This window comes from Callospermophilus lateralis, chromosome 18 (genome assembly GCF_048772815.1).
Source record: "Callospermophilus lateralis isolate mCalLat2 chromosome 18, mCalLat2.hap1, whole genome shotgun sequence".
In the NCBI taxonomy this organism is placed as follows: domain Eukaryota; kingdom Metazoa; phylum Chordata; class Mammalia; order Rodentia; family Sciuridae; genus Callospermophilus; species Callospermophilus lateralis.
This window is the reverse complement of record NC_135322.1, coordinates 15,986,682-15,996,241: the sequence shown is the minus strand read 5'-3', so window position 1 is coordinate 15,996,241 and position 9,560 is coordinate 15,986,682. Positions and strand designations below refer to the sequence as shown.

Genomic DNA, 9,560 nt, shown 5'->3' with positions numbered 1-9,560 from the left:
GGAAAGGGGGGGGGAAGGGAGAGAACGGAACAATAACAGATGCGGTAGAGAGGGAAGATGGGAGGGGAGGGGAGGGGGGATAGTAGGGGATAGGAAAGACAGCAGAATACAACAGTCACTAATATGGCATTATGTAAACATTGTGAATGTGTAACTGATGTGATTCTGCAATTTGTATTTGGGGTAAAAATGGAAATGCATAACTATTTGAATCAAATGTATGAAAGATGAAAAAAATAAAAAAAATTTAAAAAGTATAATGAATATGAAGATTTAGAGAATGTTTTCTTTAAGCTCTAATTTTATCTATTATCATATAAAAACTTAGGAATAGTTTTATTTATAACAATATAACATTGAAGTTCATTAATTCATCCTTTTGAGAAACACCAAAGTATAATATGGAAGGCATTCTGATATGGTATAGAATTCACCCATCTACAGAAAATTCACAATGCAATCTATATTAATTTAGGAAAGGATTTACTGATTCATCATCATTATGGAATATCAGGGTTAAGTTTTTTAAAAAACTTTTAAAAAGCTGTTTCATCTTGCTCATAAGGAAAATGCAAGACACCCCCAAAATGCAAGAAATAAAACTAAGAATCAATAAAAAGGATGTCATCAAACCAAAACACTTTTGCACAGCAAAGGAAACGATTAAAAGCATGAAGAGGGAGCCTACAGAATGGGAGAAAATCTTGACCAGCTACATCCAATAGGGGATAAATATCCAGAATATTTGAGAAATAACTCAAAAAGCTTAACATCAAAAAACAAAAACCTATAACCCAATCAATAAGTGGTCAAGAGAACTTCTGTTTCAAAAGAAGAAACACAAATAGCTAACAAATATATGAAAAAATGGTCAATATATCTAGCAATTAGAGACATGTAGATCAAAACTACACTAAGATTTCATTTCCCTCTACTATGAGCGGCCATGATTAAGAATACGAATAATAATAAATGCTGGCAAGGTCATAGGGGAAAGGTATATTCGTACTTTACTTGTGGGGCTGCAGACTAGTACAACCACTCTTGAAAGCACTATAGAGATTGCTCAAAAAACTAGGAATGGAACCATCATATGACTCAGCTGTCCCACTCCCTTGAATTTTCCCAAAAGATCTAAAATCAGCATAATACATCCACATCAGTGCTTTCAGCAGTGCAGTTCACAATAGCTAAATTATGTAATCAACCCAGATGCCCATCATTAAATGAACAGATTAAGAAATTGTTGTATATGTGTATACAATGGAGTTCTACTCAGGCATGAAAAAGAATGAAATCATGTCATTTACCAGTAAGTTAGAAATGGACGATATCATGATAAGTGGAATTAGCCAAACTCAAAGACTCAAAGGTTGATTGTTTTCTCTCATAAGCTAGAGTGAAATAACGAAAAGGGGAAGGGAAGGCTAGATAACATAAAGAACCAAATACAGAAGTTCACTGAATTAGATAAAGGGAAATGAAGGAAGGGAGGGGGAATGGGAATAGGAAAGACTGGAATGAGTCGAACATAATTTTCATATGTACATGTATGAACACATGACCAGTGTAAGTAACTTCCCATCATGTACAATCACAAGAATGGTTAGTTATACTCCATGAAAGTATAATATGTCACAATACACTCTACTGTCATGTATAACTAAAAAGAACAAATTAAAAAGAACCAAATATAGCTTTCCAGCTCTCCAGCTATCTTGACAGCTACTCTTGGTTGGGGGTGGTCCACATCTAAGGCAGGAAGATGGTGGCCCCAAAGAAGACAAAAAATGTCTCTGGAGTTAATAAAGCTCCACTTGTTATGGAAAGTGGAAAGTATATGCTGGGGTACAGCAGACTCCAAAGATGATCACACAGGGCAAAGTGAAACTGCCCTCCTTTCCAATAACTATCCAGCTTTGAGGAAATCTGAAATAGAGTACTGTGCCATATTGGCCAAAACTGGTGACCATCACTACAGTGGCTATAATATTGAATTGGGCACAACATGTGGAAAATACTACAGAGTGTGCATGCTGTCTATCATTGGTCCAGGTGAGTCTGATATCATTAGAAGCATGCCAGAACAGACTGGTGAAAGGTAAAACATGCAAAATTTTTCTTTAATAAAACTTGGCAGAGCTTGTTTAAAAAAAAGAACCAAATATACATTAATAGACTAATGAAAAGAAATCTAATAGAGTAGAGGAACGGGAGAAGGATAGAAGACAAGAAGGAAAAGGAGAAGATCATGAACTAAAATTGATTTCCATGCATGTATAAAGTTGTTAGGATGAACCTAACTACTGTGTAAAATTATAAAGCTGTATTTTGGAAAAAAAAAAAAAAAGCAAAACTACACTGATACCACTTCATACCAGTCAAATGGGCTAACATCCAAAAATGTATTAAAATACTCCATAGTAGGAGGAAAGAAAAGATTCACACATATTCCCTATATTAAGCTAGCATCTCAAAATTATATTCCCTCCTCCTCCTCTTTGTTAAAGGATTTATTATGAAATTTTAGCGAGACAAACTGAAAGAATATTACAGTGAACAACCATATGCCTCCTACCTACTCTACCATTGATATTTAATGGTACATTCAGCTGGAATATTTACCAGTTAGGTTTGCATAAACTTGCATTACCAAAGAGTCTGAATTATTCACTTTGCCACTCTGAGGTGCTGTATGCATCCATTAATGTTTATTAGTGGACATGGAAATGGCAGAAGCATCCCAAAGGATACCTCTATGTTCCTAACATATATTCCTGCTTCCTTTTTGAGAATTAAGGTGACATTCTGTAGGTGTCACACATACTTGACATCTTTCCTTTGCCTGAAGGACAGATTCTATAACAAGGTCACTGGAATCATCCTATCCCTTAGTGGAAGAAACTAAGATGTCAAAAATAGCAAAGTTCAAATGTATGGGAATGAAAAGCAAACATTATTGGCTGGCAAAGAGGACTTGCCTGATGAGATGTAATAATAAGACCTATTCCCTTCTTTGATTCTCAAACCCACATATTTTTGAAGAAACAACAGCATACTATACTGTAGTTTAAACCATCTGTTTTCTTTTCTTTTCTTTTTTTTTTTTTGAGAGAGAGAGAGAGAGAGAGAGAGAGAGAGAGAATATTTTTTAATATTTATTTTTTAATTTTCGGCGGACACAACATATTTGTTTGTATGTGGTGCTAAGGATGGAACCCGGGCCGCATGCATGCCAGGCGAGCGCGCTACGGCTTGAGCCACATCCCCAGCCCCAAACCATCTGTTTTCTGATGGCACTATAAGTCTACAATTAAACTAGCTATTTTTGGTTACTGAGATGCATGGTGAGATAAGTACATGTTATTGAAATGGATCCATTCTTGTGTTTATGTTGCTTTAAAATAATTTCCATAGGGGCTGGCATTGTGGCTCAGCAGTAGAGTGCTTGCCTAGCACGGGCAGGACCCGGATTCAATCCTCACACCACATAAAAATAAAGGCATTGTGTTGTGTCCATCTACACCTAAAACAATAAATATTAAAAAAAATAATTTCCATAGAAACACCAATGTGGTGATGCACACCTGAAATCCCAGTGGCTCTGGAGGCTGAGGCAGGAGGATTACAAGTTCAAAGCCAGCCTCAGCCAAAGTAAGGTGCTAAGTGTGGGCAGCCAGTCTGAATGATTTCGCATTCTCCTTCCCTGAGCGGAGAGGCTCTGACAGTCACTACATCTCATAGTAACCTGGACATTGCCTCGGTCCCTGAAGTTTGAGGACATGTCTTCAGATGCAGGCGTGTCAACCCTTGGATTGAGTATGCTCACCTGTTCCTTTGTGATATTACCCCTTTGCCCTGTTTGGGATAAAATGTTCCATGGAATTGCCCTTTGTGAATCCCCTGCTCTTGCTTTGCCATTGTGCGTGGCCTTTCTAGATGTCAGTCAACCTGCTGACAGCAGACATCACGAAGTTAGACTCAACCTCCTGAAACTTGATCCCTTGCTTCATTTGGGTGGCTTCTCAATAAAAGGGTTCAGCATGCTCACTCTCTTTCTGCAGACCCTTAAGGTCAAAGGAATCATCACAGGACCCCAAGGAAAAAGGTGTCTCTGTCTCATGTATGATTATTTCATGCAGTCCAGTTCCTTGGAGTGACCCTGAGTTTTTTTGTTGCAAGATTGCAACAGCTAAGCAACTCAGTGAGACCCTGTCTCTGATTAAAAATACAAAATGGGGCTGGGGATGTGGCTCAAGCGGTAGCGCACTTGCCTGGCGTGCATGCGGCCCGGGTTCGATCCTCAGCACCACATACAAAGATGTTGTGTCCGCCAAAAACTAAAAAATAAATATTAAAAAATTCTCTCTCTCTTCTCTCTCTCTCTCACTCTCTCTTTAAAAAAAAAATACAAAATGGGGTGGGGGATATGGCTCAGTGTTCGTGTGCCACTGAGTTCAATCCCTGGTATCTCCCTCCTTGAAAAAGTTCAAATTGATCAGCAACTAATTGAGGGCCTAAGCAATTTAGGAAGACCCTGTCTCAAAAAAAGGGGGCGGGGCAGGGATGTAACTCAGTGGTAAAGGGCCTCTGGGCTTAATCCCCAGTATCCCCCCCCCCCAAAAAAAAAGAGAAGAAACAATGACTAAGACCAGGCACAGGGATGCTGCATGCCATAATTCCAAGATCTTGGGAGGCTGAGGCAGGAGGACTACAACTCAAGAGACCAGTCTTGGCAACTTAGCTACAACTTGTCTCAAAATGAAAAGGGTTGTGGACGTAGATCAGTGGTGAAGCACCCTGGCTCAATCCCCAGTACTAAAAAAGGTTAAAAGGAAGGAAAAAAAAGGTGGGGGGGTGGACAGCCAGTAAGTTCCTCAATGATGGATAGTAATGGCAACATCACTAACATCACTCTTCTGTTTAGCTTTTGCTGGTTGGGCATTCAGCAGCAGTAGTATCCACATTAGCTTCTTTGAAGGAAATTCATGTTAGTCCTAGGAATAACATCCATTTCTACCATTCTTTTGAACTGGAAGCTGAAACAGAGGTTGCTCAGTAGGTCCACACCCACAGGAGGGTATGACAGAAGGACTGCTTGAGCCCAGGAGTTCAAGGATACCCTGAACAACATATCAAGATGGAGGAGGGGCAAGTGGGGAGATAGAATATTTATTCACAGGCTGAGTGTGGCTCAGTAATAGAGTGCTTACCTAGCACAATAAAGGTCCTGGGCTACCCTCACAATGCATCCATTAAATAATAAATATGAAAATTAAAGACACTTAAGAGAACTAAGAAAAGAAACAAATTCAGAGAGGGATACTTTATTCAGAAATATCTCTGCACTATGTACAGCGAGAAGTTTGAGAAGTTGTGCTCCATGGTAAATACAGAAATGGAAAATACACATCAACACAAATTACCCATTCTAGATGTGAAAAATAAATTGAAAAAAAAATTTAAATGAAGCCTTTGCACTTTAGGGACAATTACAAGCTCTAACATCCATATCAGAGTCCCAGAAGGTCTGAGAAAAAAAATAGTTGAAAATATATTTGAAGAAAGAATGTTGCTTACCTCAAATATAAATTTTCTAATGTAAAACTGGGATATTTGGTTGGAACCCAGATGAAACGGACACTATTGAAAACCCTAGACGCTGAGGCTTCCCTTGGCTTGCAGAGGGGCACTTTCTTTCTGCATGCCCATACAGTCTTTCCTCTGAATGTGAGTATCCCTGGTGTATTTCTGTGTGTCCAAATTTCCTCTTATAAGGGTACCAGTCAGGCTGGATGAAGGTTCACACCAATGGCCTCATTTTAACATCACCATCTCTTTAACATAGCCACCCTGTTTTCCAAATACAGTCTCACTCTGAAGTACTGGGGTTTAATCCTTCAACATATGAATTTTGGGAGACACAATTCTCCCCATAACATACACCAAAATAAGGGTTTGGGAGCATAGTAATATTGCTTTTTGTGTAGTTTCAAGAACCATGTTAATGATTTACGAACTTATGCAATCAAATGAATAATAATGAAGGAATAAAAATAGTCAAAGGTAAACTAATAACATAACTTCCTTGGGAAAAAAATTATCGAAGTAAATTCAAATGTATCTTAGCTAGGCACCTTGTCTAAAAATAGAGAAGCATAAATAAATAGTGAGATTTACTCAGTATTTTGGTTTTTACTATAGTTACAGATTAGCATTCTAAAACTACATTCTTGTATATTATAGAATTGAACAAATTGGTAAAGATAATGATAACTGGAGCCAGGTTTTTATCTACTGGTGAAGGAAGATATAAAGATGGAACAGGTAAAGATTAAAATGAAAGCTATAGTCCTATTAGCCATATCTTGGTTTCTAAATATACTTCATTATAAGGAAACTGCTTTCTAGGGACACAGATTATTCCAAGTTAGAGCAAAGAGATTAGTACTTTGAACTGAACATATTGGCATGCTAGGAGGTAAGGATGTTCAAATAATAGAAATTAAAGGACACAGGAGCCTTAATAGGCTCTCACTGGCCAAATCTAGGGATATCAGAGTATGAAAATAAAAATAATAGATTGTAATCCAGTGAATAAAAATCTGTGAATTCATACTGATATTAGTAAATGAACAAATAAATAGGGAAGAAGGGAAAGCTCTTCTTTGTATTATAATGCCAACTAGTTAATATTGACAATATAATGGAGGTTTTAAAAAAAAAACTTCTACTTTGAAAACATCATACTAATGTAGATCTTTCAATAAAAATGGATGTCAAAACTAGTGGGTGAAAGTTTAGTGAGAAATTATCTCTATTTTCAAACCATCTCCTCACAAAATATCTATCAATTACATACAATTACTAATTTTATAGTGATAAAATACAACAGACATCACCTTAATCAATTATGAAAGTTAACATCTCCAAATAATAGGACAAAGTCAATGTCATGTCTCTTCTGATGGAAAGCACTGAGGACACACTATCACTCTTGTAGTAGTCCTGCCACAGAATTCATAACCTGAAAGTAAGCATAGGAATCAAAAAACAAATCCAAATGAAGGGACATTTTACAAAATGTCAGTTTATCCTCTTCAAAAATGTAAAAGTGATCAAAGATAAGAAAAGAGAGATGCCTTCAGTGTCTTTTATTTTATTGAAGAGCCTACATCTGGGAGCTAATTTTTATCCCTCACTCATCGGATAGAGCACTAATCTCTAGGATATAAAAAACTAAAAAAGCTAAGCACCAAAAAAACCCAAATAACCCAATCAATAAATGGGCCAGGGACCTGAACAGACACTTTTCAGAAGAGGATATACAATCAACCAACAAATATATGAAAAAATGTTCATCATCTCTAGCAATTAGAGAAATGCAAATCAAAACTAAGATATCATCTCACTCCAGTCAGAATGGCAGCTATTATGAAGACCAACAACAATAAGTGTTGACGAGAATGTGGGGGAAAACATACACTCATACATTGCTGGTAGGACTGCAAATTGGTGTAGCTATTATAGAAGGCAGTATGGAGATTCCTTGGAAATCTGGGAATGGAACCACCATTTGACCCAGTCTATACCCAAAGGAGTTAAAATCAGCATACTACAGGGATACAGCCACATCAATGTTTATAGCAGCACAATTCACAACAGCTACACTGTGGAGCCAACCTAGATACCATTCAGTAGGTAAATGGATTTAAAAAAAATGTGGCATATATACACAATGGAATTTTACACAGCAATAAAAAAGAATAAAATCATGGCATTTCCAGGTAAATGGATGGTGTTGGAGAAGAGAATGCTAAGTGAAGTTAACCAATCCCCCCAAAAAACAAATGCCAAATGTTTTCTTTGTTAAAGTTTCTTATATTAATAACCTACCATGGTCACGTGTACACTTATTCTTAGAAAATAACACACTGAGGTGGTAAAGGGGGCAAAATATATACATAAAAAGAAAAAGAAGAGATGCAGGCAGCAGTGATAAGGCCATTTGGTGAAAATACAACAATGGGTAATATGAGTAAGAGGTATACTGTTAAGTATACTTAACAGTCTACTTAAAACTCATGCAAGTTTAAAGTTAAAAATATAAGTACCCAAAATAAAACATTGTTGGCATGATTACAGCCATAAGAATACTATTCTTATTCTCCTTGAAAGATAAAGACTTGCCCATCTCTGTTCCCAAGAAATAGAAACTTGCCTTCTGTGAAATCAGGTGATGCTTGCTATGCCAGTCACAAGGACTAATCCCAGTCATGATCCTGGCCTATAAAAAGTAATGCTCAAGGGGACTGCTGCTGCTCTTTCCAGCTGGCTGCTCTCTCTGGGCAGACCAGCCTGTCGGGTGCCTGACAATACATCTGCTTTCTGCCTCAGTCCTTGGTGTGCCTGTGTGATCAGTTCTATGCCAGTTTTCTTTCAAACATATTTCTAAATGATTCTCACATTAAATATAAAATATAAAAGAAATACAAATCACCCAGAAATGGAGTAAAAAGAAACCAACATATCAAAGACTGAACCCAGGGAAACTGCCAAATAAAAAAATAATTAACAGAATTAAATGCCTAAAAAGGAGAAAAAGAAAACCTACTTAAACTCAGTTTCTCAATAAAAGAATATCAAATAACAATTCAGATTTAAAAAATGCAAGGTTTACAAAGCCCAAAGATAGCTTTTGAAAAGAAAAAAAAAAAAGACTGATTAAATATGGTGTGTATGTACCATATCCTTTAGTTTTCTTTCTTCCAAAGCCACTAAAATGATCAATGATATTTTCATAATGTTAATTGCTAGCAAGAACACAAGTGTGTCAGTTATTGTTGATTACCTCTCCCAAACTACACCTTTTGTTACTTCCTTGTTACAAAACTATTGATTTTCTTTCACAGCTATTATGTTCAGCTCAAGAAAACGAATCATGATTTGTCTAAGCCAGTGATTTTCATTCCTGATTGCACATTAGAATCAATAGTCTTTAAAATTCTAAATGTTGAAACCATTCCAAACCTTAATGTTTCTCTTATCACCTCACATAAGCTCAAGTCATTAGTTCTCACATGTAACAGCATATTAGAATCATATGGTGACCCATCTCTTATAGGGTTATAGAGGACTATTGGATTTTCCTTATATTTCTCTATGTTTTCCAAAATATTTATAATAGAGATATTTTGTTATAATGAAAGAAACAAAGACTACAGCAATCTTCAGTAAAGAAGTGCCATTTGATCTGTTATTGAAAGAGTTTTAAAAAAAAACACCTAAACATAGTATTAGGTAGAAGCAACAAGACATAAATCAAAGAACTGCAAAAAATTAAATGTTTAATGCAAATTATTTTAATGATATATCATGTAGAAGGCAGTGCCAACTAAGGGAAAAGAAAATAAGTCATTTTGAGTATATTATATTAGAATCATAGTAGGTAAATGAGAATTAGATTCCTAGTAAATAGGAAAACTTTGTAAATGGATTGTAAAGCTATGTATAATATAACTGAAAGACATCATCCTGGTTTTACTATAAGATACTTTAGG

At 36.4% G+C, this 9,560-nt stretch overlaps 1 pseudogene; it reads left to right on the top strand.

The window, feature by feature from the left end:
- Window positions 1-1,765: 1,765 nt before the first annotated feature.
- On the top strand, window positions 1,766-2,105 carry LOC143383323 (large ribosomal subunit protein eL30 pseudogene; annotated as a pseudogene).
- Window positions 2,106-9,560: the final 7,455 nt, after the last annotated feature.